Source organism: Chelonia mydas, chromosome 9 (genome assembly GCF_015237465.2).
Source record: "Chelonia mydas isolate rCheMyd1 chromosome 9, rCheMyd1.pri.v2, whole genome shotgun sequence".
NCBI lineage: Eukaryota > Metazoa > Chordata > Testudines > Cheloniidae > Chelonia > Chelonia mydas.
The window spans coordinates 4365088-4392191 of record NC_057855.1 but is presented as its reverse complement, the minus strand read 5'-3'; the positions used below and the strand labels follow the sequence as shown (position 1 = coordinate 4392191).

The window sequence follows — 27104 nt, the reverse complement described above, 5'->3', positions numbered from 1 at the left end:
TGTGGAGACCACTGAATCAGCCCTGTGTAGATTTCTCTCTAATTCCTAGAACCCTTTCTCTCAACACTGGCTTTTGTCAAACATTGCTCGGTTATATTTATTCTCACTTAATTGCAAGGTGAGGCTACAGCCATGGTAACTAAGCCTCTAACTTCGAGTTTCCTTTACAAGCTGAGGAGCCTGTTCTGCAAGGAGCTGAGTGCCTCCTGTGAAATGCTGAACACCCTGCATTCACACTGATATCGGGGGAAATGAGGGTTGGACACTTCCCAGAATCAGGCCTTCATGACACCCGGAATCTGAATCCCATTTGTTACTTGCTAAAAGCTTTAATTCCTCAGTTACATTCTTTCATCACTTTTTATTATTTATTATCATTACTACTTCAGAGCATGGTAACAATGCCTCATGATTCCTTGCCATTGCTACGTGTCCTTTGCAGTGGGATTATTGCTAAAGTGTTGAATGCAGTAATGGAGGATTGATGCTGCCTTATTTACAGTGGCAATGGTGGATGGTCCCTGTTAATTGGCTCTTAAAAAGTAAATGATTTTTTGATTGAATATGTGCTTTTAAACCATTTCTCCTTTTAATGTTAGCTTTAAAATTATTGTGCCATCAAATTTTTAAGGTTAATTTTGTGGCACATGTGTTGGCCCTTGGGAGGAGACCGTAGTTCATTGCGAGGTGTGCCATAATGCATTGCACCAAGTGTTTTATATCGCTGGAGTTAAATGTCTCATTGACTTCGGGCTGGGATCTGCTAGTCGGTTAACACTTTTTTTTAAAAAAAAAATCAGGCATGATTTCTTCACTGCGCATCTGCTTTAGTTTGGGAGAACATCTGCATTAGCCACTGTAATAATGGGTTGAGATTATTTAATCCCATTACTTATACACTTCATTAGCCTGAGTGAATTGTTGGCGAGGGTTCAGTAAACTTCCTACGTTGGGAGATAAAAGGATGAGAGGAAAAATACAGAAGGATTCTGTTCCTCATCTTCTTTCAAATTTATCTTCTATCTTTTTAAGGGATAAAGCAATGATAATTGCTTGGCTGCATCTGCAATAGTAAATTCCACACTACAGCTTTGACCACAGAGGAAAGGATAAACTTTTAATTTTTATAGCTTCTTTGAAATGATTAGGCAAAAAAAGTGTCCTTTAAATATTCACCTACACAAGCCACAAAAAAAGAAGCTTAAAGGCCTGGCACGAAACACCCCTGGGAATCCGGTCTCTTGCTGATGTGAAAACAACATTAGTGGAGTTACATACCCATAGCATTACATAAATAGGGGCAGTGATTTTAAACATCCAGATGGGGAAACTGGAGCCAAGGGTTTGACACCTGATTCAGCAAAGCTCTTAGGCATATACTTAAGTCCCATTGTCTGAAATGGCACATAAGCATGTATTTTCAAAACATGCCGAGCTGCCTTCAGAGCCTACGTGCCATTTCAAAAGCGACTCCAGAGTCCAAGTCTCCTTGAAAGTCAGTTTCAAGCTATGTGCTTTGCTGTGTTAGGGCCTGAAGGACGTGCCCATGGCTGTACAGCAAATACGTGACTGAACCAGGCTTAGAAAGTAGAGGCCAAATTCTCAGCGGGCATAAATGGGCATAGCTCAGTAGAGCTACCCCAGTTTACGCCACCTGAGGTTCCAGCCCCAGGAATTCTTGGCTTCTGTTCCAATACTCAAATCACTAAACATGCTGCCTCTCTGGTATGACAGAAGACAAAAAGGTGTTTGCCTTATCCAGATTTATAGACCAGGAACTGTTCGCTCTTCTGATAGTTCGCTCTGAGTGACTGCACCATGCATGTCTGCAGTCAAGCCACAGGCAAATAAAATGAAAGTTTTTGAACAACTAAAAATTGGCAAATGTTTTCTCTGTTTCCGAGGTTACTCTTGTGTTGGTGGAGCAGTAGTGAAGCCATAGTTAAGGTTGCAACAGAAATTATGTTTAATTAAGCAATATCAGTGATCTGGTGTTAAAAAAAGGAAGTGAGTAAACTAACCTAAACTAAAGTACATATTCCCCCAGTGAGAAGCTGGTAAACTCCAGTTACCTGCATTTACCCTTGACTGTGCTACTGGTCAATATTGATGATCAAAGCCTGCAAAAGTATCTCTCTGGTTTTATTTATCATTGCTCCTCTTAACACAAAATGCTCAAACAGGGTCAGGTCCAAAACCTACTGCAGTCACTCACCCCTTGAAACAATTCCTTATCCCCATCTCTGAACAAAAATGCCACCTGGTGTTGAGAACTTGAGTTTGATCCCAGAATTAGTTCCTATCTTTTAAGCACCCAAACAAGAGCATTTAATACAGACCGACAACAATTGCATTGCAATGGCTAAATCCTACAAATGCATTTTTAATTCTGTTGCTCATGCTTTTGCTCAGTATTATTCATGTTATTCCTAAAACACCATCAACCTCCCTCCATCAAGACACTTGCGGTCAGTAAAAAGCAGTTGAGATAAGCAAAGTGTTAACGTTGGGCAGATGTGTCACCCCCTATCACTGCTACAGTCAATCTAATCCCTAAAATGTGACAATATGTCTCCAATCTAACTAGATCCTCCATACGTGAGCCATGTAGCGCGGCTACAATCTGTTGTCAATGTTCATATACTTTCCCCCCCTTACAGAGAAATTTACTGCCAAAAGCCTTTGGTTTGCTTGCTCGGTATTTGGGGGAAGTTTTTGTATTGGGCTTTGTATAAAGAAGAGGTTAAGCGTAATATTGCAAACATTGTCATAAAAGATTGAAGAGCAAGATGTTAAAGCCATGCCAGCTGTCTCCTTTCCAACTACAGTATTACCATAAGGACTGAACGCAAGGTTAACCAGACATACTGGTCTGGCAGGGGATGCTGCTGTTTTGCAAATGGGAGTGTTTTTTGATGTCCTGATGACTTTCTCTGGGACATGGAAATTTCCTTCCATTCTTCATCCCTGCTTCTTGGCAGTCACTCCCCGTGTTGTAACAGTCAGTGATAAACGATCTGTAGGGCCAAGTCCTGAGAGATGCTGAGCACCTGTCATTGCCACTGCCGGCAATAAGATGTTGAGTACCCTCCCAGGTTTTCCCCCATGTTGTATGAGTGTCAAGGTCACCAAGTATCAGGCCCTGATGGAGCTGGCTGGGTCCCTTGGGGAAGAGGATGGGAGAAAGCATAAAGAATTCTTCAGGCAAACCGGAAATATTCAGTAGTCAAAGCAGAGGGACCTCAGAGAAGAACATCAAAACTTAGGGGGCTGGAAGCAATGAGTGGTGAAATAACAACAGAGCAAAGTTATCGTGAGCCAGAGCTGCCCTTCCATTTTTAACAACTCCACTTAGAACTAGGGAAGTCAAATGGTGCTGTATTTCAGTGCCAGGCCAAGACTCCGGAGATTTGGGTTCGATTCCTGCTTCAGCTGCAGGCTTCTCTATTTTCTCTTTCTGTGTTGTCAACTTTTCTCTCTCCTGGTGGCGTCAACTTCCCTGGAGAAATCATTTAGGGTAAAAAACCATTTAAAAGCTTGTAAGTCACTGAGGAGACTGTCCCATTAATTTTCAGTGGGCCTTGAACTCTTAAGGTGTATTAGATGAGTGTGGTTTTGAAAGCGTTACCCTAATCTTTCTGTGCCTCAGTTCCCCAGTGGTAAAAAATGGAATAATAATACTCCCTTTCCCCCGCCATTTGTCTGTCTTGTCCATTTAGATTGTAAGTGGCTCTGTCTCCTGCAAAATGTTTGCATAGCACAGTGGGGCCTGCGTTGAGAGCGTTGGTGACTTTTTTGCAGGAGGTCACGCTTGATGATCTGGTGGTTTCTTCTGGCCTTGGACTCTGAATCTGCTCCCATTGAAATCAATGGTAAAACTCCCATTAATTTGGATGGGAGAAGTTAGATCAGTGCTGATTGCTTCTGAGAGACAGACAGACAGAGTGTCCAGAGCAGCAGCCATGTTAATCTGTATCCGCAAAAAGAAAAGGAGTACTTGTGGCACCTTAGAGTCTAACCAATTTATTTGAGCATAAGCTTTCATGAGCTACAGCTCACTTCATCGTGTGGGGGGGGGGGGGCCTGTGAAGTAACATTAGCGTGCACAGATCTAAAGTCTGAGGTCAATCCCCTCTGAAAAATAACATCTATTTTAAAAAAGAATTCTGAATCATGTATGTAGATATTTCAGCACTAATTTAGCAACAACGTAACAATTTAAATGGGACAAGAAAAGAGAAGCTATAATTTAAAGAATGTTTTGTGATTTTTTTTAAGCCCTCTATTCTTGTTTTTGTCAAGCGACATATTGAATTTGAGAGTAATTTATGGAAAGTGTTGCCAGTGTGGTATTGCGAGTGCTCGGCAATTTGAATTTAAACGGCTCAATGGGATCATTAAGACTATTATGCATGTTTTCCCAAAGAGTTTGAATTCAAAGTGACAACTCGAACAGACATATAAAGTCGTGCACTCCTTAAATCATGGAATGTGTTTGTCCTCAAAGAATGTAATTGAGATCAGCATTATTCTGTACGCCCTATCTTAGGAGCTGCTGCCTTGTGCTGCTAATGTAACATGATGCCCCTGAGTGGATTGTCAGCACTGGGAATTGAACCTGCGACGTCAGAATCTAAAAAACCCAGCCCTGTTAGCTAAGGCTGTAGCGGGTTCAGCAGCATCCATCGTTGGCCCAGCCACCACTGGAGGTGGGGGACAGAGTGCCACACCAAGTCAGCATGGGTTACACTAGTACACAGCAGTTGCTCGGTTTGCCAGTTTTGGTTGGATGTATTCCTGGTGGTTTCATCACATGACGTAATCTTTAATTCCCGATTAATCTAGAATTCCTGGAGATTCCAGGACAATCCTGAAGGGCTGGCAGAACAGTTGCAGCCAGGATATAAGACAGAGCAGCCTCTGGAGCTACTGTGGTTAACTCCAGGGTCCTCCAGCAGCTCCAGAGTCCAGGGGGTGCAAAAATGGAGTGGGTAATACTCACTGGGCCAGCGCCTACCCCTATGAACCTTTGCATGTTTGTTCAGTGCTAGGAAAGTTTGTTGATCCCCTCTTGCCCTTCCCAGTCATCTGACAGCTCGGAAGAGGACGGGGGGAAGAGAGAAAGTGAATATTTGTCACTAGACAAAATGAAAAGTGTATTTTTCCCTTTTCTTTTTAAAGTAAATAGTCTCTTTTCGAGTGTGTGGCTATTAAAAAAGAGACTGTGGGGGAGATGAGAGTAATATGTGGTAACTCCTCTATAGAGGAGCATGTGGGTCATTAGAGAGAGGACAAGGACCAATTATACTCATTAGCCAACAAGGACAGAACAAGCTGTCCATGTGCAGAAGCTGCAGCAGGGAAAATGCCAGGAGAATGTGATGGAAAACTTCATAATACGGTGCCTTGCCAAGAGTGATGATGGGATCACCTTGGCTGGGGATTTTCAAAGCCAGACTGGACACCTATCAGTTAGGGGTGGTTTAAGGATAATGAGATCAAGCTGTTTGCAATGCAGCAGGATGTGCTTGGACATCCCACTGAAAATCCTTATTTCCACAGGCATGAGAAGGGCCGGACCCTGCCTTTCCAGAAGGTAGGTCTGTCTGCGGGCTGCCTTTAGAGACAAAGCAGGGGGAATGTGTAGCAAAATGCATACACTCCCAAATTAAATCCTCTCCCTGCCTGCTAGAGCTCTGGTACAGGTTGGGAGGAGGTGGTGCTATCCAGCTAGTTCCAGAGTCCTCCTAGCACAGGCTAGCATGTTTCAAGGTGGAGAGAGATGTGGTTCCTTTTAACAGGAGCAGCATACTTGCCCCCGGCTTGTGCACTCTGCACAGTGCAGCATACCACCCCCACCGTCCCGTGCAGCAGACCATACTTCTTGGAGCTATGAGCCCTGAGAGCTGTTTGTTTGTTTAGATCATTTCCTTTAGTGTTTAAACCTGCCCCCGTCCCAGGCTCTGGTCGCCCCTACACAGACCTCCTGCAGAAAGATGGAAATACCAGGGGGAGGCACGTTTTCATTGCTGGGGAGCCCTTGACTCTGCAAATCCCTTCTGGGACGGTTTGACAGAGACCGAATCTTTTGCCCCGGCTGCAGGAGGTGTGGCTGTGGACAAGCGAATTGCTTTCCAGGGAAGCTCTGTTCTCTTACTAAGCCATGACCCTCTGTTTGCTCTTACAGCATTTTATAATTAGGAGCATTTTACAAATTTAAAATAAAATAAGTGCCAGGCAATGATTTGGACACACTGTTCGGGAAGGCCCTAAAATTAGAAATTTTGGAGGCAGATGTTCTCTCTGTCACAGAAGTACAATGAAATGGTCAGGAACAAGCTGCTATCTTACAGTGTTAAACTACCACGTGTCCTCTAATGGATTTCCCACCCAGTAAGGAGGCGAGCCATGCCAAGTGCTCCAGGCACTCCCGTGGGCTTGTTTTTACTGTAGCCTCCTCCTCCTCTCACCAAACCACCTGTGTTTCTCCCCCTTTGTTATTATTCCAGTAGCACCCAAAGCCCACACTGATATTGGACCCTGTTGTGCTGAGCAAACACAGTGAGAGACAGTCCCTGCCCCAAAGAACTCCCAGTGCAAACAGCCAAGGGTTGGGGGGAAGGGTGGATTGTTATCCCTATTTTACAGGTGGGAACTGAGGCCCAGAGAGGTTCAGTGACTTGACTTGCCCAGGGTCACACAGAACCAGGAACAGAATCTAGCCCATCTCAGTCCCAGTGTGGTGCCCATCATGTTGACCAATATCATCTCATGGTTTCCTTGCACTCCCCCATCTCTTTATCCATCTGTTGTCTCTTGTGTTATCCTTAGATTATCAGCTCCTCGGGGCAGGACCGTCTTTTTTTTTTTTCCGTGCGTGGACAGCGCTTAGCACAATAAGGTCCTTGTCCAAGACTAGGCTCATATGTGCAATGGTAATACAAATAGTTAACCACAAGCCCGTCTGTCCTCCACCGTCTCTGTCCTTTTGGAACCCGGATTTTCTGCTGCTTTAAGCTAGGGACTCTCTCTCTCTCTCCTTCGGGGGTGTCCAGCAGCTAGTGCAATGCGGCTCTGATCCCTCGCTAGGGTGACGTACATCATAATGTGTGCATGAGAGCCATGTGAGATTGCTCTGCAGGGGGGGCAGGCGTATGGCATGTTATAAAGTGTTAATCGTTGCTCATCCACAGCGTGGTGTTCTTGCCTTTCATTTAAAATAGCGTGGCAGAGCTCCAACCTTGTCCCCCTGGGTCGCGCGCTGCCAGGGGGTTTATGCTAGCTTCAGAGGCTCACTGCAACCCTCCACGTAGCCCTTCTCTCTCTAGGACCAGGGTTACAGTCTACTGAGCCCTTTTCATCATAAGCCAGCAAGGAGGTTGGTGAGAGAACTCCCACAGTCTCTGTTGTCCCTACAGGCTTATTCCATAATAGTTTAGCCTCCTGTCCTGGCAGGGGCCTGTCTTCCCCTCCCATGAGGTGTTTCTGTAGTGGCGGGTTCGGGGGGTCTTCTCCGGGTTCCAGCCCAGGGACCCTAATGGCAGCAGCTGTTGGCAGCCAACCTTTCACTGCCAGAGTTGCTACATTTCCCTGGGCCACTTCCCCACAGCCCTCCCGCTTCTCTCTTCTTCACCCTTACCTTAGGGCTCCCTTACTGATGGCTTGAGGGTGTCTTCATTACTTAGCCCTTCAGCTGCACTTTCTGTCCTCTGACACCCTGGCTCTCCTCAGCCTGACTGGAGTGAGCCCTTTTATAGCATCAGAAGGGCCTTAATTAGAGTCAGGTGTTCACATTAACTGAATGGCCTCACCTGACTCTTTGCAGGTTAATTGGAGTCAGGTGTTCTCATTAGCCTGGAGCAGCCCCTGCTCTGATCAGTCAGGGAACAGAAAACTGCTAATCCAGTGGCCAGTATATCTGCCTTCTACTACTCTGTTGTAATACACACTCGTGCTCCACACCCTTCACGTCCTCACCCTCGCATCCCGCCCTGACACAAAGTGGCGGGACGTCCTGCCACCTCTAGAGGGTGAGGAGCCCCGGTGGGCCAGCCTATATTCCACCTTAGTCCCGCGGCCCGCCGGGGATATCAGTTGGCGGCTCCTCCATGGGGCCGTGAGCACGGGTGTGTACTTGGCGCGGTTTACCCCAATCCCGGACACCTGCCCCTTTTGCGGCGTGAGGGAAACCCTGGCGCACGTCTATCTGGAGTGTGCCAGGTTGCAGCCCCTATTCCGGCTCCTCACCTATATTTTATTAAAGTTTTGGTTGCACTTTTCTCCTCACCTTCTTATCTACGCACTCCCTGTCCGTGGCCCCACTAAGTCGCGGGACCTCCTGGTCAACCTCCTCCTGGCCCTGGCTAAAGTGGCCATCTATAAAACCAGGGTGAGGAGGTTGGCCGATGGAGTCTCCTGCGACTGCGGGGCCTATTTCCGATCCTCCGTCCGTTCACGCCTCCGGGCAGAGTTCCTCTGGGCGGCGTCCACCGACTCCCTTGACGCCTTTGAGGAGCGGTGGGCGCTGTCCGGGGTCCTCTGCTCGGTGTCCCCGTCCGGTTCCCTTCTTTTGACCCTTTGACCGCACTCCCGTCCCTGTTTTTCATTAGTTGTCCCCCGTAATTTTTTGGCCTCCAGGTCCTGTGGATCTCCTCCTTAGGCTGGGGGGGGATCCTTTAGCGGTGGGCGAGCTTTGCCCGCCCACTTCCTGGATCCCAATAGGACTACTCTGTTGTAATACACACTCGTGCTCCACACCCTTCACGTCCTCACCCTCGCATCCCGCCCTGACACAAAGTGGCAGGACCTCCTGCCACCTCTAGAGGGTGAGGAGCTCCGGTGAGCCAGCCTATATTCCACCTTAGTCCCGCGGCCCGCCGGGGATATCAGTTGGCGGCTCCTTCACGGGGCCATGAGCACGGGCGTGTTTTTGACACGGTTTACTTCCATCCCGGATACTTGCCCTTTTTGTAACGTGAGGGAAACCCTGGCGCATGGCTATTTAGAGTGTGCCAGATTGCAGCCCCTTTTTCGGCTCCTCACAAATATTCTATTGCGCTTCTGGCTTCATTTTTCCCCCCACCTCTTTATCTATACACTCCCCATCCATGGCCCCACAAAATCGCGGGATCTCCTGGTTAACCTCCTCCTAGCTTTGGCAAAACCAGCCATTTATAAAACCAGAGAGAGGAGGTTGGCCCATGAAACGTCCTGCGATTGTAGGGCCTTTTTCCGATCCTCAGTACATTCACGTATCCGGGCGGAATTTCTCTGGGCGGCGTCCACCGACTCCCTTGACACCTTTGAAGAGCGGTGGGCGCTGTCCGGGGTTCTCTGCTTGGTGACCCCATCCGGTTCCCTCCGTCTAACCCTTTGATTGAGGGGAAGAGCGAGAGACACCAGCCCCAGCCGTTGCCGCTGTGGATACCATCGTCACTGTCATCTAGGAGGGGCCCTATAATACGTGGGTGTCTACCCCCCCACCCCCAAACTGCCCACCCCGCAGCCGTGCCCATCTTGCCGGGCACTCTCGGGGGGGGGGGGGGGGGGGGAATCGGTGACACTGGGCACGGCACTAGGTAACTCGAGGGGGTGGAAGACCACGAGTGTCGAGGAAGCCCCCCCGCTCTAGGCCACCAGGTAACTCAGGAGGGTGGAAGACCACGAGTGTCGAGGAAGCCCCCCCGCTCTGGGCCCAGGCTAGCCTGAACACTTCTCCCTCCTGAAAGCTGCTGTGTTATACCTTCTGTTTGCGTTGTTTTGTTGCATACTATGGTTTATTTCTTTGGTAATTTCTTGTAACTGTCACAATAAAATTCTTTTCTGTTTCAAAAAAAAAAAAAAAAAAAACTACTCTGTTGTAATACACACTCGTGCTCCACACCCTTCACGTCCTCACCCTCGCGTCCTGCCCTGACACAAAGTGGCGGGACCTCCTGCCACCTCTAGAGGGTGAGGAGCCCCGGTGAGCCAGCCTATATTCCACCTTAGTCCCGAGGCCCGCCGGGGATATCAGTTGGCGGCTCCTTCACGGGGCCGTGAGCACGGGCGTGTACTTGGTGCGGTTCACCCCAGTCCCGGACACCTGCCCCTTTTGCGGCGTGAGGGAAACCCTGGCGCACATATACCTAGAGTGCACCAGGCTGCAGCCCCTATTCCGGCTCCTCACGAATATTTTGTTAAGATTTTGGTTGCACTATTCCCCTCACCTCCTTATCTATGCACTTCCTGTCCGTGGCCCCACTAAGTCGCAGGACCTCCTGGTCAACCTCCTCCTGGCCCTGGCTAAAGTGGCCATCTATAAAACCAGGGTGAGGAGGTTGGCCGATGGAGTCTCCTGCGACTGCGGGGCCTATTTCCGATCCTCCATCCGTTCACGCCTCCGGGCAGAGTTCCTCTGGGCGGCATCCACCGACTCCCTTGACGCCTTTGAGGAGCAGTGGGCGCTGTCCGGGGTCCTCTGCTCGGTGTCCCCGTCCGGTTCCCTTCGTTTGACCCTTTGACCGCACTCCTGTCCCTGTTGTTCATTAGTTGTTCCCCGTAATTATTTGGTTTTCCAGGTCCTGTGGACCCCCCCTTTAGCACTTCCTGGATCCCAATAAGACTACTCTGTTGTACCCAAATGGCCTGGGTCTATCACAATAGATAAGAGAGAATTATTTTAAGGGGGTGTTGATTTTCATAACTGCATGTGTAACAGGTGCATTTATCATGTGTGTGTGTAATTCCATTCAGTCTGTGGTATTTAGCCATGGGGGCTATAAAGAAAGATAATGGCATTTAAGCCAGTTAATTCAGTTCTGAAAACCTGGTCTTGAATAAATAGGGGGTTAATTTTTTTGCCTTTGGTTTAACGGGGGGAGGGGGTGGTATGGTTGCTTTGCACTTGGGTCAATACGTTAGCATTATACCACTGACCGTGTTAATAGCCACAGTTACCAGTTAAAGGCCTTTCACCTGTAGCTAGTCCTTGCTAACGATGCTTTCAGTGCTAGGGCTGCTCTGCCTTTTCATAGTATGGATTTAGCAGGTCTGATTTATCCTTACCCAGTTTTTTCAGAGAACAAAGAGTCTCATCTCTCTCTGATCGAAAATGCTCTGCTACTTAGTCCAGGCAGCAGTTTGCAAACCTCATGGCCGGGGAAGAGCGGAAAAGTAAGAGCATGGTCTTTGTGAATACTACTTCAGTCAGACGCTTTGTTGAAGCCTCAGCAAAAGGAGCTTTGCTTTGGCAGAAAGTTCCATCTTTGAACTGATCCTGCCTCTAGAAGGGCTCTGTTTTTGGCACTCAGCAGCATTGGTTCGACTGCATGCAATGTTTGTTTGCATTAGAGGAAACTGTCTAACTTGCCCTCATATACACACAAACCCCAGTGAGTTTGGTAGATTTCTGGCTAGAAAAACAGCATAATACCAGCTAAGGGAAAGGACAACAAACAGTGATGGTGACGAGAGGAAAAGTTTATTGATTCTAAGCTGTATCGCGAGTGCTGGATGCACATAGAGGGAGAAAGCACATTCCAAGTGCATCTCCCTTTCCCCCTCAGCTGTACTGATTACAAAGCTGTGGGCCAAGAATAATATTGACAGAAAAAGTAACTCATCCACTTGGGCATTTTACCAGAAGGAAGACCAGGTTACATGCGCAGTTCAATTCTTAGCCTCGGTTTTGCCAGGGATAGGAAGTTACCGCATGCTCTGCATTCAGCAGCTCTCACTGCTAGCGGAGAACACGTTGGTAGATCAAGACCTGTAATATCGATAGTTGTCGCTTGTCAGTGTCAACAAAACCACCTGCCTAGATGGAGACAGCTATCCTATTGTGGGAGACGAGGGCGTGGTAGGTGGGATCTGTCATAATGCCAAGAAGGTTTAAGGCATGTGGCGTAATTAGCATAGCTTTGCCCTTGCTGTCCCTTGTCTTGTTTTCCTTTGTACAATGCATCTCCCACGGAATGTTTAGCTTCGATGCAGCACGTGGTTTTTCACAGGGATTCTGCCTTTTACCCTGTCGCACACATTGAGAGCTGGATTGACCTGAAGTACTGTAAGGAAGTGAAATGGCTTAGCTCGGGGACTCAGAAATCTGTGTGACCTCTTTACTACATGGCCCTGACTTCAGACGCTCCCACTTGGATAAGAAATGAACTGAGTAAATGTATCCAATGTTTTCTTCAAGGGTTTATGGATTGATTTTTTTAACAGCAATCACATATAAGCCATGTTTTGACTCCTAGACTTTAAGGCCAGAGGGGACCATCATGATCATCTCATCTGACCTCCTGCACGTCACAGGTCACGGAACCTCCCCCAGTAGGCCCATAACCTCTGGTTGAGTTCTGTAGTCCTCAAATCATCATTTAAAGACTGCAAGTTACAGAGAACGCACCACTTTCTCTGGTTCAAACCAGCCAGTGACCCGTGCCCCACACTGCAGAGGAAGGTGGAAAACCTCCAGGATCTCTGCCAATCTGACCTTGGGGAAAATTCCTTTCCAACCCCAAATATGGCGATCAGTCAAATTCTGAGCATGTGGGCAAGACCCACCAGGCGGACACCTGGGAAAGAATTCTCTTTAGTAACTCAGAGCCCTCCCCATCTAGTGTCCCATCTCCAGCCATTGGAGATATTTGCTAATAGCAGTCGCAGATGGGCCATGTGCAACTGTTGGCAGTCTCATCACACTGTCCCCTCCATAAACTTATCAAGCCCAGTCTTAAAACAAGTTAGGTTTTTCACCCCCACTACTCTCCTTGGAAGGCTGTTCCAGAACTTTACCTCTCTGATGGTTAGAAACCTTAACCTAATTTCAAGCCTAAACTTATCAATGGCCAAGTTTATAGCCATTTGTTCTTGTGCAAACATTGGCCCTTAACTTAATTAACTCCTCTCCCACTCTGGTGTTTATCCCTCTAATGTATTTATAGAGAGCAATCAGATCTCCCCTCAGCCTTCGTTTGGTAGGCTAAACAAGCCAAGCTCCCTTAAGTGCCCTCTCATAAGGTAGGTTCTCTATTCCTCGGATCATCCTAGAAGCCCTTTTGTGCACCTGTTCCAGTTTGAAATCTTTTTTTTTTTTACATGTGGGAGACCAGGACTGCACACAGGTTTCCAGGTGAGGTCTCACCAGTGCCTTGTATAATGGTACTAACATTTTCCTGTCTGTACTGAAAATACCTCATGGCTGCATGACATGGGCAGTTCATCGTCATCTTGTGATCGACCAATAACCCAGGTCTTTCTCCTCTGCTGTTGCTTCCAACCGATTCATCCCCAGCTTATAGCAAAAATACTTGTTGTTAGTCCCTAAGTTCATGATGTTGCACTATTAAATGTTGTCCCATTTCTATTACTCCAGTTTTCAAGGTCATCCAAATCTTTTTGTATGATATTCAGGTTTTCCTCCTGTATTGGCATTACCTCCCAGTGTTGTCATCCACAAACTTTATTAGCAGAGGGTTCTATGAGGAGGTTGAAAGTATCTTCCAGGAACTGATGGGGTTTGGAGAAGAGCTCTTCTGTTATTTTTTGTTTACTGGCTGGCTGAGTTAATTTGTTACCATGTGATTGTTTAATGCCACTAGTGGATGAAGTTTGTGTCATTCATATATAATTTTTAATTCTCCTGGGTGGGCATTATTCTGTTGTTGTAAGATTAATTGATGATCACAGTGCCTAGAGCTCTTTGTACAGGTATCTTTTAAAACTACCGTATACATCTAAATAAATAACAAATAGGGTGCATTCTAGCAGCATGTCAGCTACTACCTGAGCACTAAACACTGAAATGGACCAGATCAGTCTTTTTTTCCCTATCCCTGTTGCGGGAAGTGCATGAAGCAAGCTAACAGCATCAATGGTGAAAAGTAAATCAGATTCAAGGTGTGATTAGTAACACGGGTAAGGACTGTCTCTCTTAAAAGCTTTATTATTACCTTAACTCTTGATACTGTCGCATCTTTATTTTATTTTTATTTAATTAATTTTAACCAATACATTATTTTGGCGCTCTTCCACCAGAGATATCTGGGTAAATGCGAGCAGTGTTAAAGCCAGACAACACTTCTTAAATTAGTAAATATTTCCTTCAGAAAGCCACTGTGACTGGACATATTTTAGGAGGCAAACTAAAATTACAGCAATGTTCTGTACTCTGTCTGAGTAACTTTTAAACTTTTTTTTAAATTAAACGTTCTGCCAAATATTTATCCTCTGTCATGAAAAGAAAAATATTTGTTTGACATTCTATTCTCCTTGGCATTTAGCTGATCCTTGGAGCTCTCAAAAGCCTCTGTATTCCTCTAAAGACTTAATGTAGGTCACTGATAGTGAGATTGTGGCCCTTATGTAGAACCGCAGTTGGTGTAGGCCTGGATTCAGCAAAGCACTTAAGCAAGGACTTAAACTCTGTTGGCTTCAGCACAAGGTATTAGGCCCAACAATTGGTACGATGTGCACAGAAAAGCTTTTTAGGCCATTTCTAGAGATTTAGAGAACATTTGAGTTGCAGCTTCACTCGGAGTTCCATGCAATTGGCTTCACTGTATATAAGGCAACGCGTTTGAAAGATGAAGGGTTACAAAAACAGGAACGGTATACAGCACAGCCTTGCAAACGCCACTGAGCAGAGCGCTCGTTACAGTAATGGGATTACCCACAATAGCACGAGTCTCGGTAGCATATGCAGGATCAAACCTAAATTGTTTTTTAAAAAATCTCTCTGAAACATTTCTAAAGCAGTTAATTCTGCTTAAGGAAAACTCAAGTGGCTTCTAAAGAATCCCTGGCGCTCGGGTGCCAGCTACCAGGGTAGAGCACCACTGTGATCACCTGGTCTCACCCCCTGCATGTCACTGGCCAGAGAACTTCCCTGAATTATTTCCCATTTGAACTCGAGCAGATCTTTTAGAAAAACATCCTATCTTGATTTTAAAATTGTCAGTGATGGAGAATTCACCAGAACTCTTGGTAGATTGTTCCAGTGGTTAATTACCCTCACTGTTAAAAGTTTGTGTCTTGCTTCCAGTCTGAATTGGTCTAGCTTCCACTTCCAGCCTCCCGTGAGACCTTTTTGCTGAAAAGAGACCATTCCCATTTTAAAACAAGAGAGTCCAGATGTGCTCAGTTGCCTCTGACAGGTTTTCTTTCACTCTGGCGTGGCAATAAGATTAAAGTTTTATGGCAATATCACCGCTATCCTAAAAAAAAAAAAATTATCATCATAAAACCTTTCCTTTCTGCCAGTTAGATTTCAAACTCTTCTCTGCATCTGTTAATACAATCCTTAATTCACTCAGAACGTTTTATTGTCGCTTCAGATAAATGTAGTCAGAATTATTGTCCTAATATTCTCTTAATCTTTGAATTTCATACGTGCACCATATCACTCCCACCCCCCTATATTCCTTTTAGAGCCTATTTTTGCACGGAAGCCAGTCTTGAGATCATGTGAAAAATCAAAAAGCTTTAGCTTGAACTCTCCTCACTTTCCACTGAAGTGTCTTTCATACCTATTAATTACTTTAATGGAGACATGCTGCTTTAAGGAAGTTCTTTATTAATACCACTAAATCTTTTTTTATTGTTGTTTAAACACTTTTTCTTTCCATCATGTAGAGGTATTTAATCCTTTCTGTCTTTAAAATAGATGAGTGCATAATGCCACATAAAATATTTTGACACTTCTGTTTTACATTCTTGGGGCGGGGGTGGCGGGGGCATTTTGTTCTTTGGAATGTTCTCTTTTGCTTGATGTGTCTATATTTTAGCATAAGCGATGGGGTAGTAAAAGGGGACATCCTCCCTGGAAGGAAAAAAAAAAGTCACATCCTTACAGATATTACTAATAATATGTTAGCTTATTATACGGCAGGAACTTTAAACAGCAGAGTGACTTCTTGCTATGCGTGCGGTGAAGTAGGCTTGCTTTTGGCTCTTCGATCTTCTGGGACATTGAAACTAGAATGGTCAGTTTGGCTTCCAGGTCGTCAGCACAAAGCTGTGGCTCAGGAGAAGACTTAACCATGTGTTCTCATCTAGTCCATTCCTCTCCTGGGCAGCAGCTGGATGTGTGTTCGCGTTCCGCCTGGGATAGGGGGGGCATTCGTTAATCAGGGACTAAGACTGGGTTATCCAGTACCTAAGGCTTGTCTCTTAAGGTTGTTACCTCTGAGCTACAAAAGAAATGGGACATCTGGGCTGATCCTGAGCCCATCAAACGGAACAGCTGGCAGCGTACTGAGCACCCTTACAGATTTCCCAGAACGGCGATCTCAAAAAAGTAACAATCCTGCGACCATCTGGACAGGTGGCAACCCTACTGTCTGTCCCTAAAAGTTATATGGTATTAATTATACATATAATTTGATATAACCCCACCCCCTGAGTGAAAATGGAAACATGTTTGTGTAGACCAGACCTAATACTTGCTTTTAATACACTGCATATGTTAATTTTTCAAAGATGTACCTTGTTTGTTGAAAACATTTAGATTAATATTCATTTTTAAAAAAAAACCTAACTTGGGACATTGGTTGGAATTTTCCAAAGCATCTAAGTGATTTAGGAACCTGACTGCCACACTAGATTGATTTAAATCACCAGTTTTAATCATGATTTAATCAGCAAGCAGGAAACCTAGATTTAAATAGTCAATTTTTAAAGTTGCTTTGCATTTGTGCTTTTTAGTTATATTCTTAGAGAGAGGTGGTCTCACTGGTTGGTATAATTTGGTAATTCGTTTTGCTAACCAGGAGGATTCACTATATCTCTCTCTATATTTTTTAAGTAATTATATCGCTTATTCAGATTCTTGATATTTACAGTTTTTTAAATTGCTAGAAAATGGATGACACATTCTTATTTATTAGAAGATGAATTTTTTACTCATGATTTGTGTCAAGCAGCACTGGATAGAAATGAGAGGTTGCAGAGTAATAGCCGTGTTAGTCCGTATTCGCAAAAAGAAAAGGAGTACTTGTGGCACCTTAGAGGGGAATTCCAATTAAAAGTGCACAAAAACATCATTTTAACATTGCTTTTTATTAAAAATCTTAAATGTGCTGGCTACATTAGAAAACAAGTGTTTTGTGCTTTAAACTAATTTATTAAATAAATGGAGTATCTGTAGTCAGTGAATTGAATTGGTTGTTTCTGGTCACCGTGTCCTTCAAGATTTTAGAATTAATAGATCTCATCCTCTCTTGCCTAGTTTTTATTCATGGTTTGGAAGAGGAACACAAGCTTTCCTGCTTTTTCAGCTCCCAGCTGGTTGTGCCACTTTGAATGAACTATTCATTGAACTAAACTAGTTGAACAAACTGAAATGAAGAAATAGTCTCCCTGTACCTGCAGACCAAAAGCTGCCGCTGTCAAAAGCTGGTTTAGCATTTCAACAAACTCTGGTTCCAGGTGCTTAGCCAGTGACTGCCACCAGTTCAGTGGTCGGACTTTTAGATATTGCTTTTAAAGATTACTTTTTTTATTTAATTCAAATGATTTTAATAGATTATAGTACGTTTGGCCTTAAAATAAAAAAATCTACGTTCTTTAATGGTTTTTTTTAATCATAATTTTTATCCACTCTGCTCCTTAAGGGCATCTCAGGGTTCTTTCCCCTAGGGTACAGATATGGGGACCCGCATGAAAGACCCCCTAAGCTTATTCGTACCAGCTTAGATTAAAAGCTTCCCCAAGGTACAAACTTTGCCTTGTCCTTGAACAGTATGCTGCCACCACCAAGCGTTTTAAACAAAGAACAGGGAAAGAGACCACCTGGAGACGTCTTCCCCTGCAAAAAATATCCCCCCAAGCCCTACACACCCCCTTTCCTGGGGAGGCTTGAGAATAATATCCTAACCAACTGGTTACAAAATCATCAAAGACCCAAATCCCTGGATCTTGGAACAATGGAAAAATCAGTCAGGTTCTTAAAAGAAGGATTTTATTAAAAAAAAGAAAGGTAAAAATCATCTCTGTAAAATCAGGATGGAAAATACTTTACAGGGTATTCAGATTCAAAACACAGAGGATCCCCCTCTGGGGAAAACCTTAAAGTTACAGAAAACAGGAATAAACCTCCCTCTTAACACAGGAAAAATTCACATAAAACAAAAGATAAACTAATCCGCCTTGCCTGGCTTACCTCTGCCGGTTGCAATATTGGAGACTTCGATTAGAATGGGTTGGAGAAGATGGATTTCTGTCTGGCCTCTCACAGTCCCAAGAGAGAACAACCACGTAAACAAAGAGCACAAACAAAAGCCTTCACCCCCACACCCAAGATTTGAAAGTATCTTGTACCCTTATTGGTCCTTTGGGTCAGGTGCCTGCCAGGTTAGCTGAGCTTCTTAACCCTTTACAGGTAACAGGATGTTGCCTCTGGCCAGGAGGGATTTTATAGCACTGTGTACAGAAAGGTGGTTACCCTTCCCTTTATATTTAAGACCGAGCATAAGTCTCTTTTGAAAATAGGACTTAGGTGCCTGAAAATTTTGAAAATGTTACTTCTAATTTATTGAACAGCCATTGCTGATCATTTCCTGCCTTTAAGATCCATGAAGAAACTTGGGTGAGTTTTAAAAGAAAATCAAACAAAAATGAATTATCGCAGTACATGATCAAATTATTTCTTTTGGCTTAGAAATGTCCTTAAGTTTTTGAATAGGTTTTAACATTGCATATTCCTGTTTAATATCCATATACGTTTCTCAAGGCCTCTATGGAGTCTGAATGGCTCTGCAACATTACCGTATTTGTCACTAGTGCACTTAACTTTAGCTGGGCAAAGTTTTTTGTTTGGGAAGGGTATTGTAATTGCAACAACACATAGTGAAATATAAAGGCAAGAGTAAACTAGTGGGACTTCCTGACATTTTAAAATAAGCAGCTGGTCAAATCTGAGGGCCAAGTGCTGCTCTGTGTTCCCAGGTGTAAATTCAGAGTGACTCCACTGATGTCACTGGAGTTACTCTGGATTCACTGCAGGTGTAAGTAAGAGCACAGTCTGGCCCGGAGGGAGATGTTTCGGAAGCCTGCTCCGGCTCCCACTGAAATCACGGAGAGTATTTCCATTGACTTTCATGGGAGCTGGATCAAACCTTCGTTGCACAAGAACACATGGCTAGCAGAAGTATACCCGTGCCATTTAATGCATATCATAAGCGTGCTCCTTGGAGGGTACACATTCTGGTTTTAATTTCTCTGTTTTAATATTGAAGATAATCAAGACAGATGCAATAAACAGCATTCACATTAATTTTACTTTGAAATACCCTAACATGATCAGAAAGACTGATGAGATGTAATATTTTTTCCATTTAGCTTCCCCCCCACCCTTGTGCATCCCTTTTTTATTTTTTAAATAAATAATCATATTTTAAAAGCAGTGTAAATAGATTGAAAAGTGTGCTCCAATGGGGTGGATAAATATATTCCGTCTGGTAGGGAGTGATTATTAAATAATTCACGACTGGCAAACCCAGGAGTGAGTTATCCATTTTCTCCTTCTTCATGGGTAATTTTTTTTTTCAGATCCCACAGGAGCTAATTATGTTTTCTTTGTACATAATGTTTAATAATTTTTTATAGTCTGACACTAACTCCTCCAACTACAGATTCTGCATTTTTTTTTTTTCAAAATGTGTGTGTGTTGGCGGGAGGGCGTATGTTACTTTTCTTCCCTCTGCTGGAAAAAAAAAGGGGGGAGAGGAGAGAGAGAAATGTATATCTAAAGCTCTCATGGAAGCAGAAGAATTTGGAAAGGAATTTCCACATACAGAATGAAATTTGCTTTTGTGCAGAGGGCAGACCAGCAGAAGGACTAAGGAGATCTGCATAGATGCATAGATCTGGAGCAGGGCGTTAGCACAGGATGTGAACTTCATCCACTGCAACTGCTGCAGTGTAAGTTTCAGTCTGTCCCTCATCTCACAGAACCATGGAAATTAGGTGAGGTGAGGTATATTTTCAGGGCTCAATCCTATGCCCCTTGATGTCAGTGGGATCAAGATCAGGCCCCTATGGCACATCTAGTCAGACCTCCTTTTTCCAGCCTACCTTTAAACGAGCATGGCTTGCTGTTAATCGTTAAGCACATTACCAGATGAGGGCCTGATCCAAAGCCCATTGAAGCCAGTCGAAAGACTCCCACTGATATCAACAGACCAAGTACAGTAAAAGCTTTGTTATCCGGCATGTTGGGGGAATGAGGGGTGCCAGTTAGTCAAAAATTCCAGTTAACTAAGAGTTATACTTCCAATGGAATACCAATTTTCAAAGAATTAGAATACAATAAAATAAATAAAGTATGAAATGGTAAACAGGTACTCACCAATCCAACAGGAGTACTGCACTGAAGAGTGGTTGGTTTCTTGAAGCACTTAGATGTATACAAGTGAAGTTTTCTATACAGTAGGTTATGTTATGATACTATATATCACTATGGGCAATGCGTGGCCTACACCCAGATCACTAAAAATACACTTAACACTAAAACGATACTGAACATAATTTAATCTTCCTTTGATGATTCAAAAGGCACTTAGGATTTTAGAATCATAGAAGATTAGGGTTGGAAGAGACCTCAGGAAGTCATCTAGTCCAATCCCCTTCTCAAAGCAGGACCAACCCCAACTAAATCATCCCAGCCAGGGCTTTGTCAAGCCGCGCCTTAAAAACTCTTAAGGGTGGAGATTCCACCACCTCCCTAGGTAACCCATTCCAGTGCTTCACCACCCTCCTAGTGAAATAGTGTTTCCTATATCCAACCTAGACCTCCCCCCCTGCAACTAAAGACCATTGCTCCTCATTCTGTCATCCGCCACCACTGAGAACAGCTGTAGCGGTGCATGGGATTCTTCCGTCTAAGTGCAGGACCCTGAAATTGTCCTCGCTGAACCTTATCAGATTTCTTTTGGCCCAATAGTCCAATTTGTCTAGGTCATTCTGGACCCTATCCCTATCCAGCATATCTACCTCTACCCCCATCTTAGTGTCATCCACAAACTTTCAGAGTTGCAATCCATCTCATCATCCAGATCATTAATGAAGATGTTGAACAAAACCGGCCCCAGGACTGACCCCTGGGGCACTCCACTTGATAGCGGCTGGTAACTAGACATGGAGCCATTGATCACTACCCATTGAGCCCAAAGATCTAGCCAGCTTTCTATCCACCTTATAGTGCATTCATCCAATCCATACTACTTTAACTTTCTGGCAAGAATACTCTGGGAGACCGTATCAAAAGCTTTGCTAAAGTCAAGGAATAACACGTCCGCTGCTTTCCCCTCATCCACAGAGCCAGTTATCTCCTCATAGAAGGCAATCAGGTTGGTCAGGCATGACTTGCCCTTGGTAAATCCACGCTGACTGTTCCTGATCACCTTCCTCTCCTCTAAGTGCTTCAGAATGAATTCCTTGAAGACCTGCTCCATGATTTTTCCAGGGACTGAGGTGAGGCTGACTGGCCTGTACGTCTCTGTGCAGTGCTCAGCGTCATCACTATCAACATCAATTATCACTGTAGATGTAGAAGGTGTCAGAGATTGGGCTGAATCTGTAATGACCCTAAGACATACCCTGGAAGCTGCTTTTTTGAATAAATCCCTGCTATCAGCTTGCTTACTTGTCTTCTGCCTCTTTTGCATAAAAGCAGAGGGCAGAATGTGCAATTGCATAACCTCCTGTGCAGTATACTCGTCCCGGTTACTAGATGGAAGATTTGTATTGGGAGATATCAGAAACGCCAGTTAATAGAGCTTTCCGGCGGATAAAGTGCAGGATGACACAGCTTTTGCTGTATATAGGCCCAGCCGCTGTGATGGGTTTGGGGAAGGTGGAATTTGCAGGCACCCCGGAAGCTGTGCTGTAACGACAGGCATGCGAACCAAATTAACTGGCATACCAGTTGCTGCACCCCATTGTTCCACCTTTGGGGCTACTGAATCCGGATTCTTGTGGCTAAAGCACCCCCACTCGGGGGTCAGAGAGCTACCCCACCCATTCTTCTCCCCCAGGCCGTCTGCCTGCGAGTGAGTTTCCCTGAATGCTTCGGTGACATCTTTTCAGACAAAGTGCAATCCGCAGCTTCTTCCTCTGGTGCTGTAATTTATAATTAGCCACTGGACATTCTTCTCTCCACTCATAAAGACAAAAGGGAAGTGGAGACCCAGGGCACTTCCACCTCTTCATTTTTTTAATTATCTTTTAGGGCGCTTAATGAATCTGGCTGTCATTACAGGTGAGCAGCAGCTGTATTTCCAGGCAGGCAATGCCCTCTGGTGTTCTCTTTCACATGGTGTCCAAAGGGCCAAACCACTTTACCAGCAAGCAATGAAATCTTCTCAACCAGAGGTGAAAGCATCTTTTCTTCCTCTCCCTCCTTCTCCTGTTTCTGGGTGAAGCCCCAAAAGCTGGTGTGGAAATGCTCTTTGTTTTCAGAGGCACTTGCTTTGGCGCTAAACAGCCTCAAGCAATCTTTCTTGGGGCACGAAACAGACACCAAGAGTTGCAGTGGATTTGGTGGTTTTATATAGTTCCAAAGAGAATCAGTCCCTTTGAATCAAAACCTGCTGCTGCTGCAGGATGCCCTCCTTTCGTAATTCCCCTCAGCCCCCCAAATTCCCATTTTAAACAGGAAAAAGAAATCATTGGTAGGAGGTACAGTCTATGCATGAGTTAGCTGTGCCTGGAGTGTTTTGCTTGTTCATGGAGTGAGGGATTTGTTAATTCATAAAGCAGTATTATCTTATTTTCCATAAAGTGTAGTTATGGTGAAAACCAGTGTAAAAATACCATCTCTCTCCAGCAGGGCACTGATCTCTGTTCATCTTTTGAGTCTTATCGGCTGACAGCAGTGACAAAACCTAGTATTTGCTCCTCTTGGCCCAGCAGAAGCTGAGGCAGCCAGGGTATAGCGAGCTGCATGCTGATCCACCTCGCGCTTCCTGAGCAAAATTGCCAGCACAGTTCTGGTTGCAGAACCTTCAGTACTGATGGTGACGGTCCAAGCAGGAAGAAACCCGGGTGGATTCAAGGCCTCAGGAGTTTGTAGGTCTGGCCAAATCGGGAAACTCTGTTGTAAGCCGAACAACTCTGATCTGGAGTCACAAAGCGAATAAGCGTGGAGCCTCCGAGGCTACGTCTACACAGCAAAACAAAACAAAACATGGCAGTGAGTCTCAGGGCCTGGGTCAATTGACTTGCAGGGCTAAAAATAGTCCCATAGCGTGAGCCTGAGTCAGTTGACGCAGGCTCTGAGACCCGCTGCTGCTACACTTGCTGAGTAGACATACCCTGAGCGTCCATTTGGCGCACATTTCCCCGTCTGCTTTATTCTGTTCAGCCCAGTAGAGAGACAACTAAAGACAGAGGGTGCAGCTCAGGGGTATGCGGTCAAAGGTGTGCTGCTTGGTGTCTGCAAAGCTCATCCACTCCGATCCCTGTTGCAGCCTCTGTGCAGAACCGCTCCCTTTTTGTGTCATGTTAGAGCAGCCTGAGAGCTGCTCTGACTTACGCTGCTAGGAGCTGAAACAGCAGCTGAGGGTACTTGGGCACCTTGGCTGTGCCCCTTTCCCTCCTGTGTCAGAAGTTTAGGGGGGGGGCATAAAAGCCCCCACATAAGCTCTGATCCTTGCTTTGGGTTAATCTTCACTGGGCCTGATACAGCAGCAGTACAAAGTAAAGTAGACTGTTGAATGTGGCCTCCCCAGTCCCTGTCCTGTTGGCTCTTCCATTCTCCTTTGTCATTTAAATCTTGGAATAGATGTATTTATGTACGTGGAGTCTGATTTTTGAGAGACGCTGAGCACCCACAAATCTAACCCAAGCCAATGAGAGCTGCAGGCTCAGGAGGTACATATCAACTGTGCATGCTTTGGTGTCCCTCTTCCCACCCTTCCCGTGCTGCTTGTCTCTAGATTGCAGGAACTTTGGGGCATTGATTCCATCTTTCTGTCAGGATTACTTATATTACAGTAGCACCGAGAAACCTTCATTGGGACCAGCACCTTGCTCCGGTATGTAGCCCTAAAAGGAGGAGACCGCCCCTCTGCCCCAAAGACCTTACACTCTAAAGAGACAAGACCGACGGAGGTGGAGGATGACTTTCTGAAAACCACACGGCAGAGCTGAGAATAGCGCTCAGGTCTCCTGACTCCCATTCCAAAGCCCTGTCCACGAGACCATGCTGCCTCCTGTGTGCTGTGGACAGCATCTAGTGCGTAGTGGGCACTGCCAGAATACAGATAATAAGCACTGTGCAGAATTAAAAGAAACACCCACGGGTTTAATACTAAAGCAAAGCCCCTCGACCGGCGATAATGCATGGAGCCCGTATTGCAATATGCCAGTAATGCAGACAGTAGTGGCCAAATGTTTCTGTTTTCTAAGCGCTATTCCATGCAGGCTGTTATCCTACTTCTCTGGTACTGAGAACAGCAGTCAGATCAGACCAGAGCCCATGTGGGTGGAATATATTCTGTCCAAAAAACCAATCTTAAGGTAAGGTGGGGGTGGAATTTAGTTTATTTACAGTCAGTTGACTTTTATACTTAGCACCATTTATTAAAAAAAGATGAAGAAGAAAATGAAGCAGAGAGCAAGGAAGTGTTTCTTTGTGATATTTTTGTGCCTGGCAATGGAAAGGGGCGTGTGTGCGTGCTGACAATTTATCTTCTGCCCCTGAAGAGAAATGACTTGTTCACAAATGGACATGAAATGAAATAGTGCAGAACACGATAGGAACTTTTCAGAGTAAATGGGTCAATTTCCTGTTATTCTTTTGATAATTGTATGTAGAGTGTACTGGGCTCCAAATACTGGCAAATGTGATGTTTCTCCTGGTATTTTGCTCCTCTTGTAAATGGAAGGAAAACGTATTGCAATCCTGACACTTATAATCAGCTTTTGCCGGTGTCTAATAGCAGTCCATTTTCAGTGAATCCTTATTACCTCCGAGCATAGTCCAAGACTCTACAAAATAACCTAGCATTGCTTAGACTGGTACTCTTCTGAACAAGACGTAGGGCCCTTATTGCAAATGTCCCATCTCAGCAGGAAGTGCAGTCATCTTTTGAATCTTTCCCTCCCTAACTGCAGAATAAGCCCTAGTGCTCTTCGCTGTGGAATAAGCCACATGCTCATTCTGAAATTTCTGGGACGGTGGCAGATTTCCTGCTCCATTTATGCACTCAGCAAACTGTTGATCTTGATCAGCATGGTGTACTCCGCCCCCTCCCCACATTTACTATTGGCTTAGCTGCTCCAGAGAGGTTATAGAATCATACAAGTGTAGGACTGGAAGGAATTTCAATAAGTCGTTTAGTCAAGTCCCCTGCACTCAAGGCAGGACTAAGTAATAACTCGACCATTCCTGACAGTAAAAAAGTAAGAATTACAGACAGCTGAGCAGTGAGGAGTTAGTTAATAATTTTACTTAAGTTACCATTAATTAAATTAACGCTTAGCACTACCACAGCACCTTTCACCTACAGATCTATGAGTGCTTTAGGAAGGTGAGTAATTACTAGGATCCCTGTTACAGCTGGGGTAAGTCACACCAAGGCAAGGCAACTATATTGATATAGCTTCATCAGTGCAAATTGCCTTAAATCTAGGCAAGGCCTTAGAAAAGTAGAATACAAAGAGAGAGAGAGAGAGAACTTTGTAGAACTGGGTATCAGGGATTATATTCTGATTGTGGTTGCACTACTATAAATCCACAGTGCTTTGATTTGAGTGGAGTTACTCCTCTCACTTACAGCAGGCTAAACAAGATCTACCTTGGCTCACCAGTGCCGATGAGAAGGGAACAGCGTATACGAAACATCAAACATAAGAAACTTTCTTCACTTGCAGGGCCCTGCATGGCCTATCCCCACCTTACCTGGCATCTCTAATTCACTGCTAAGTCAGCTCCCACCTCTGATCAGCCCATGATCTCAGCCTCCACTGGCCTCTCGTTAAATTTTCAAACGAGCACCTTTGTGCTTTCTCCCAGGCTGCCCCTCGCACTTGGGAGGAGCTCCCTGTAAGCCTCTGTAAAGCCACCTCCCTTTTATGTGCAGTTACTTAGGGACTTACATTCTCAGCTTTGTGGGAGCAAATTGGGCTTCAGTTTAAGTTGGTGAGGAAGTGTTGTTCCCACCCAAGTTGTTGATGAATATGTATTTGTTTGAAAGTTTTCTTCAGAAGTTTTTGGATTTTCATCCCCCCGCAAAAAAAAAACCAAAAAACCACCCTGAAAAAAATTCAATCAAAAAACTCCAAAAGTTCATCAAAATCAGACTCCTCCCACCCAAATTTCTGTTTTGATTGGGAGAGGAGCTTTTTTTGCTTAAAAAAATTTTTTTTTCAAACAAAATATTTTGGCAAGCTGTAACTTCAGCCCTTCTGAAATGCCCCTGTTAATTTCTATGCCATCTTTATATCTCTGTATTTAAGGCCTGATTTAGTTTCAGCTGGGCCTTTAGCTTGAATGCCTGTTTTCCCTTAAAGCTAAAATGCCAAAAACACCAATACTATTGCACCAGTAGTGAAGTAAGGTCAGGCCTTTCTGTCTCTGTCTGTCTGTCGAACTGGAAATAAAGTCTGTTCCTGTGAATAACCTTAAAATCTGCTTCAGCCAAAAGGAGAGGAGGAGGAGAACTCAGATATGAAAAACACTGTGTGAATCAGCAGTTGCTAAAGTGAGTTAAAGTTAACACTTCTGACTGCGTTATTGAGTCTGCATTGCTAGCATATTTTGATAAGATATTCACGACTACAGATTCCACACAATTCATTAGAAACCTGAAGTAAATGATCTTTGACCTGCCACACCAAAGAGCCTTGAGAAACGTGCATGGTGTTTATTTCACAGCTGTCGTTGAAAGTTTGGAGCCTTTAAGGTCTCATTCGGATCTCAGATCCATCAGGAGTAACTCAGTGAAAGGGAACAGAATAGATCCATTGTAAAAGCCTTGGGAATCAGTTCATAATCAGCCTCTTGCCAGAGAATGGGTCACAGTAACTCCTCTGGCTTGGAGAGAAATATGAAAAGATCAAGGGCTGCATTAATCATTTTTCCCCATTTTACATAACAATATTTTAGCAAACACTGTATT

The 27104-nt window shown here is 44.7% G+C and overlaps 1 protein-coding gene across 19 annotated transcripts in view; it reads left to right on the top strand.

The window, feature by feature from the left end:
* LOC102934171 (LIM domain containing preferred translocation partner in lipoma) overlaps positions 1–27104 on the top strand; it is a 517248-nt gene that overhangs the window by 441701 nt on the left and 48443 nt on the right. The window lies entirely within an intron of this gene.